The sequence below is a fragment of the Pseudorasbora parva genome, chromosome 20 (genome assembly GCF_024679245.1).
Source record: "Pseudorasbora parva isolate DD20220531a chromosome 20, ASM2467924v1, whole genome shotgun sequence".
Taxonomy (NCBI): domain Eukaryota; kingdom Metazoa; phylum Chordata; class Actinopteri; order Cypriniformes; family Gobionidae; genus Pseudorasbora; species Pseudorasbora parva.
The window spans coordinates 18,998,835-19,006,597 of record NC_090191.1 but is presented as its reverse complement, the minus strand read 5'-3'; the positions used below and the strand labels follow the sequence as shown (position 1 = coordinate 19,006,597).

Below are 7,763 nucleotides of genomic sequence, written 5' to 3'. Positions count from 1 at the left end.
TACGGTGCGTTTTGTTGTGTCATCCGTGAGGGGGTTTGTTTATTTATTTATTTATTTATTTATTTATTTATTTATTTATTTATTTATTTATTTATTTATTTATTTATTTATTTATTTATTTATTTATTTATTTATTTATTTATTTATTTATCGTCTTCCACTGTCTTTGCTCCTCCTTTTATACTCCCGTCACTCCGCCGTGAGTTACCGCTCTCTCGGTCCTTCGCCTCGCTGCTTGCCACATTAAATTTAAAGGCACCAATATACAGGAAATTACATCCACTCCAGTAAAAAAAAATAAAAAAAATAATATATATATATATATATATATATATATATATATATATATATATATATATATATATATATATATATATATATATATATATATATATATATATATATATATATCAATTTATTTACCCTCCCACATTTTTGTTTTTGTTGTTGTTGTGGTTGTTGTTGACAAGCATGAGTTTATTTAAAAGCGTTCATGGATTTTTTGCCAGCACAATCTGAAGATGATGTGAGCCATTTTTGAAATTAATTCGGAAAATTACATCATTGGGTACAAATCGCCCTGAGCCAAGGAATCAGAGGACAAATAATTTAGTTCTAGCCCTTATAATTCAAATGTTATTAGCATAAACATGAGTGCAATCTTGGACATTTGGTGGCACTAGAGGGATTGAGTTAGAGGCTCCAAAACTGCTGTGCTATCCTTTGTGCCAAATTTCATACTTTTCCCACAAACAGTGCTAGGGCTACCATGAGAAGAAGGAGAAGAAGAAGAAGAAGAAGAAGAAGAAGAAGAAGAAGAAGAAGAAGAAGAAGAAGAAGAAGAAGAAGAAGAAGAAGAAGAAGAAGAAGAAGAAGAAGAAGAAGAAGAAGAAGAAGAAGAAGAAGAAGAAGAACATTTACATTTATATAGTTATAGTGCTTTTATAAGGCACTCAAAGCGCTTTACATAGAAGGGGGAATCTCCTCAACCACCACCAATGTGCAACACCCACCTGGATGATGCGACGGCAGCCATATTGCACCAGAACGCTCACCATACACCAGCTTATGGTGGAGAGGAGACCGAGTGATGAGGCCAGTCAGGATATGGGGATTATTAGGAGGCCATGATGGACAGGGGCCAATGGGCAAATTTGGCGAGAATGCTGGGGTTACACCCCTACTCTTTATCGAAGGACATCCTGGGATTTTTAAAGACCACAGAGAGTCGGGACCTCGGTTTAACGTCTCATCCGAAAGACGGTGCTCTTTGACAGTACAGTACCCCCATCACTATAGTGGGGTGTTAGGACCCACACAGACCACAGGGTGAGCACCCCCTGCTGGCCTCACTAACACCTCTACCAGCAGCTACCTGGTTTTCCCAGTTGGTCTCCCATCCAGGTACTGACCAGGCTCAGCCCTGCTTAGCTTCAGTGGGAAACCAGGCTTGGGCTACAGGGTGATATGGCTGCTGGCTGATTATTATTTATTACATGTAATAAGCTTCAGAACACAAAGATTAAGTTTGAGCTTTTAGATCTTTCAGGATGCCAAAATAGCCTGAAACACTTATTTAAAATGCTGACCTACTGTTTCATTTTTTGTAAATATTCAGTTAGTTAGTAAGAATCAAACAAGTAGGGTTTATGGATTGTGCTGAGATTTAGAAACGCTAGATCTTCAATGTGAGAAATACCATGAACATACCCTGACAGCTCTATCAATAATAATCCTAAATGCTCTGATGGAGAACTGCAATAGAGAACATAATCAAACTACAGGAAGGTCTAATGCACTGCTCTACACAAACATGATTTTAAGCAGGTCAGAACAGAACAGAACATAAACATTCAACATTAACATTTATCAGTAGAACACAATCAGATATTGACAGCTATTGTACACGCTAAAAAATAAATTTACTCCATTTGCAGCGAGTAGTTGCTTCTATTTCAGTCAATTTTCCTCGCATTAAAGCTAGCAAAGAAAATCATATGCATATGCAACAACATGAGGGTGAGTAAACGATGACTTAGTTTTAGTAAACTAATTATTTAATGTTGAAAAAAGTATGTTTTTCATTAGCACCGGCCAACAAGGGTTGAAAGGGGAAACAGTGGGCAGTGTATTGCTGGCTTTAAAAGAATGAACACAGAAATAATTCAGTTTCTTATGCCAAACTGGGACATAAACTGTTACTGGAAATGAGAACAGCCAAACTGGACAGCTTGTGTGCAGGAGAGATAGGAGCCATTCTGAGCCCTGATCCACACTACCAAGGGCAGTTGGCTTTTTGTGTGAGCTCAAGGCCAAAAACCTGCACAAACATCTTCTGCTATTCATACAACCCATGCTGGCAACAGCAAGAAAGCACATTGCTGCCATAAGTACAGCGGCCAGACTAAACACAAGCCAACTAATTATAGCCAAGTCTATTTTTTTAGAAATATGAACTAGGTATTCTTACTAAGTATCTTCAATCAGTAGTAAACTAGACTTTAATGGAGACCAAATTAATAATAAATAAATCACCCAAACATTTCTGTCATCATTTACTCACCCTTGCATTGCTATATGCTTGCTGCATGACTTTATTATAGTACATAGAATGTGACAAAAAAGTGCAATTACAGTAATTGTATTGAAAGTGCACTTGTTTTGTATTTCAAAAAGTATATTTACTGCTATACTATAAACAATTGTACTACTATAAAACTGTACTTTGCAGTTAATATAATATTAATTAAATAAAAGGTCACAGTGTACTTTGAGAGAGTATGTTCTTGATGTTTCTTAACACACTTAAGAACAGTTTGTAATCTTTGTAATAAAGTACATTTTGAAAGATGTGTAAACTGTAGCCTACAGCATACCATACTGTACAGCATACCACTTATATAATAATATTTATGAACGTATTAACTAATAATTTACAAATGACTTAACAACACATTCACAAAATGATAGCATATCACTTATTGGTAACACTTAAATTATAGGGAACACATATTCACTATTAACAACAACTTTTTCCTCAATAAACTCCTAATTTACTGCTTATTAATAGCATTTAGGTTTATGTATTGTGCAAGATTAAGGGATGTATTGTTAAGTAATTTATAAATTATTAGTTAATACGTTCATAACTTGAAACAGGTAAGAAATATCTACAAATGATATGTAACACAAGTGATGAATTTACACTAGATTAGGGGATGCAGAAAGCTTTGTAAATTAATTATGCATGTGTTTACACATCATATATAGCAGGTGTATAAATGTGTAGTGTGTACTGCAGTGTAAGTGCTGACTGGTGAGGGTACAGACAGCTGTCTTCTTTGACACACGTGGATTCTTTAAATGCTGTGCACCTGCATGTGAGCTTCAATGGAAGCTAAAACCGGTTTCAAGGTTCATGTTATTACTAGAGCCCACACACTCCACCCACTAAAAGCCCCTCACTCTAAATCATTTATAAATGTTTATCCCCTTGAAAAAAAATACTTTACTATCACAAATACTACTTTAGCATACCTGCAGTTTGTGCTTTTGAACACAGACCAGCTTACAACTCAAAGATACATCAATAAGTTATATACTGTTAATTTACTTGATTATCAGTTTGTTCATGATTAAACCATTGTTTATTGAGAAGATACTAAAACTAACAACAAACAACTAAAACAAGTGATAACTAATGTATCAATTAATAACTTATCAACCAACTACTATTAATCTGCTAGATTTGTTTTATGATTCTTTTTTTCTTTTCTTTTTTCTTTTTTTAAGATAATACATTAGGAAATCGTTAGCGTGATGCACATTTATGAATGTATAGTCATGTTTTGTAAATGCATAGTTCATCATTAATTATTAACTTATAAGAGACTCATAACTGAACATTATTATAGAGTGTTACCAAATTATATTTAATATTTCACTTCACCGCTAATCCTTGATAGTACATTTGGCAGTACATTTTAACCATATTCTAAAGACAACAGAAAATGTCATTACAAATAAAAAACGAGGATATTCTTTTAAAGTATGTCATTTCCGTACTCTTTTCCACAAGGAAATGATTTGAATTGCAGGGGGGACATTTTTGACTTTTTTTGTTGTGTAACCTTTAAATGTATTTTAAAATTTGTAGCAACTTTCAATGAAAAATATGTTTCATATCTTCTCAGTACACAGTCTCACACCATATTACTCAAGCAAACATCTGTCTGGGTTGGGGTTTTCTGAGGTGTGCAGTCACTATACTAAACATTCGGCACAAACTGTTGGCGCTCATGAAGGGATGACATTGGGCCACCATTTGGCTGCAGGTGGATATCATGGCACAGATTGGGGGCTGTGGTCTACGCTGACGTTGGGGTTCTTTTGATCAACTGTGAGGGAAACAGGATGTGACAGGGTGAGGGGGAATGGGAGGCGAGGAATAGGGCCAACAGATCGTCCCTTCTGACAGCGGCTGGCCTTGCCGGAGCAGATGGAGGGAGAGAGAGAGAGAGAGAGAGAGAGAGAGAGAGAGAGAGAGAGAGAGAGAGAGAGAGAGAGAGAGAGAGAGAGAGAGAGAGAGAGAGAGAGAGAGAGAGAGAGAGAGAGAGAGAGAGAGAGAGAGAGAGAAAGAGAGAGAGAGGCACACAGGTGTGACATTGATCCGATGGGACTGGTCCTGCCGGTTTTGATCTGGGAAAGGAAGATGAGCATGTTTGAACTACTGATGAAAGCACCAAGCTGTCCGAGGCTGCTGGGTCACTATCACGAAAAAAATAAATAAATAATAATAATTCTTGGTCCTGTTGTACATTAACATTAACATAAGCTGTTGTGTTACTGTGGCAGTCATCTCAGCTTCAGACAGTCCACTGTCCATTTGCTGATGCATATACAGTAGACACACAAAACACATCACTTTCTTAATCTGGCAAGCTCCAATCTGATTGGCTGACTGAACGCATCCCCTAGTAAGGGGCACCCAGGTTAATGCCACTGTGGTGCCCCCATGGCAATTTTGGGAATATGTATTATAATTTGTGTTATAAATCACTTCCAGATATTTTTACCTGCATTAATTCAAGCTACATATAAGCTATATATAGTAGTAAGGACTGAATATATATATATATATATATATATATATATATATATATATATATATATATATATATATATATATATATATATATATATATATATATATATATATATATACACAGGTTCTTCTAAAAAAATAGCATATTGTGATGAAGTTCATTATTTTCAATAATGTAATGATAAAAATTAAACTTTCATATGTTTTAGATTCATTGCATACCAACTGAAATATGTCAGGTCTTTTATTGTTTTAATACTGATGTTTTTGGCATACAGCTCATGAAAACACAACATTTTCAAAACATCTCAAAAATTAGCATATCATGAAAAGGTTCTCTAAACGAGCTATTAACCTAATCACCTGCAAAAGATTCATGAGGCTTTTAAAAACTCCCAGCCTGGTTCATTACTCAAACCGCAATCATAGGTAAGACTGCCGACCTGACTGCTGTCCAGAAGGCCATCATTGATACCCTCAAGTGAGAGGGTAAGACACAGAAAGACATTTCTGAAGGAATAGGCTGTTCCCAGAGTGCTGTATCAGGCACCTCAGTGGGAAGCCCGTGGGAAGGAAAAAGTGTGGCAAAAAAACGCTGCACAATGAGAAAAGGGTGACCAGACCTTGAGGAAGATTGTGGAGAAGGACTGATTCCAGACCTTGGGGGACCTGCGGAAGCAGTGGACTGAATCTGGAGTAGAAACATCCAGAGCCACCGTGCACAGGCGTGTGCAAGAAATGGGCTACAGGTGCCGCATTCCCCAGTTCAAGCCCCTTTTGGGCTACAAAGAAGCAGCACTGGACTGTTGCTCAGTGGTCCAAAGTACTTTTTTCGGATGAAAGCAAATTTTGCATGTCATTCGGAATTCAAGATGCCAGAGTCTGGAGGAAGACTGGGGAGAAGGAAATGCCAAAATGCCTGAAGTCCAGTGTAGTGAACAGCACATTCCAGGGCCCAGTTTATGGCCAGGCCCCTCTTTGTCCGTAACAGTGGACAAAGGTTTGCTACATTTTGATTGTATCTTGTTGGACTAGCACAAACAATATGTCCAACGCCATCAGATAAAGAAGCTTGGACAACAGCCAGACACTGCTTTGAGGGCAAGAAGAAGACCTCTAGTACCAAGCCCAAAAAGGACAGAACTTCTCATTGGTCCAGATGCAGTTTCTGCCCTTCACCCACCTAGAGACTGATCCCTAATGTCCTGGTTTGTGATGGCCATAAACATTCCTCAGGACCGATCCATCCAAATTCATTCACAACTATGTTTGGAAACCTTAAGACTGGTGTAAACTACACATATCCATTTCATACTTATTCAGAGAAATAAGTATTCTCAGTGACAGCTATTTGTAATGCAACATCTTCCACAAATTCAGCTGTTAATGAACAAATGAATGAACACATGACAGTTCAATCTTTTTCCATCATGTTTGGTGTCTATTTGTTTAGTATATTGCCAGGGGTATTCTGATGGTGGTTTGGAAAGTGAGAAATGCATTGATGAACTTTAAAGACACTTTAAAGACTTCCAACTGTGTACAGTATGCAAATGAGTTCTACAGGGAAAAGAAGGGTGGGCCACACAGTGTGCCCCCTCTGATGCCAGCAGCCAATAGCAACACTGGAATGAAGAAGCGGCAAATTGCAATCTCCTCCTATTCGGAAAAGGATAAAGGTACCCTTTCAATAGACACTCCAGGTTCTGAGTCTCCACATCCGAGAGACAAACAGTTCACCAAGTTCTGAGTCTGTCCGCCGAGGATTAGACTGTGACAGAGCAACCAAGCTCTGAGTCTCCACATCCGAGAGACAAACAGTTCACCAGTTCTGAGTCTGTCCGCCGAGAATTAGACTGGGACAGAGCAACCAGGTTCTGAGTCTGTCCGCCGAGGATTAGACTGTGACAGAGCAACCAGGTTCTGAGTCTGTCCGCCGAGGATTAGACTGTGACAGAGCAACCAGGTTCTGAGTCTGTCCATCCAAGAGACAAACAGTTCACCAGGTTCTGAGTCTGTCTGCCAAGGATTAGACTGTGACGGAGCAACCAAGTTCTGAGCCTCTGGTTTAATCAGAGAGACAACACAAGATCCGAGGATCTGAATCTACAGCTTGTGGGGCAGCAACAGATACAGCAACGTTCTGAGCCTCCAGCCTGTGAGGACAGAGACATTAACCAACACTACGTTCAGAGTTTTAGTCCAGCAAGACGACTACAGCACGTCCCAGGTCTCCATGCTATAGAGACCAGAGCAGATTGACCAACTTCTGAGTGTCTGGTCCAAAGAGGCAGAAGACACACAGAGACATCTGCAACAAGGTTAAGCTCAGGAGAGCAAATCTTCACTTCAAGGTTCCTTCGTCTGCGTGTTCCAGATTAAGGACCTTCTGTACCTACTTCAGGGCCTCATCTGCATGTTCCAGATTTTAGGACACTTTGGTGCCCCAGGAGATCAGCATCCCACAGATTTTCGTGTTCAAGGCTGTTGAAACAGATTCCAGCTCCTTTCTTCACTGCACTGTCTCCCAGCAAAACCAGTGGAAGAAGTCATCACCATCGGACTGCTTACTCAACCACGTGGAACGTAAATATCACTTAACCAAACCTCTTTCTAGAGACCTTGGCATTGTTGTATATTATCAGTATATGATTTTCTA

The 7,763-nt window shown here is 38.6% G+C and overlaps 1 pseudogene; it reads right to left on the bottom strand.

Annotated features, from left to right (window-relative positions):
* Positions 1–1,362: 1,362 nt before the first annotated feature.
* On the bottom strand, positions 1,363–1,479 carry LOC137049985 (5S ribosomal RNA; annotated as a pseudogene).
* Positions 1,480–7,763: the final 6,284 nt, after the last annotated feature.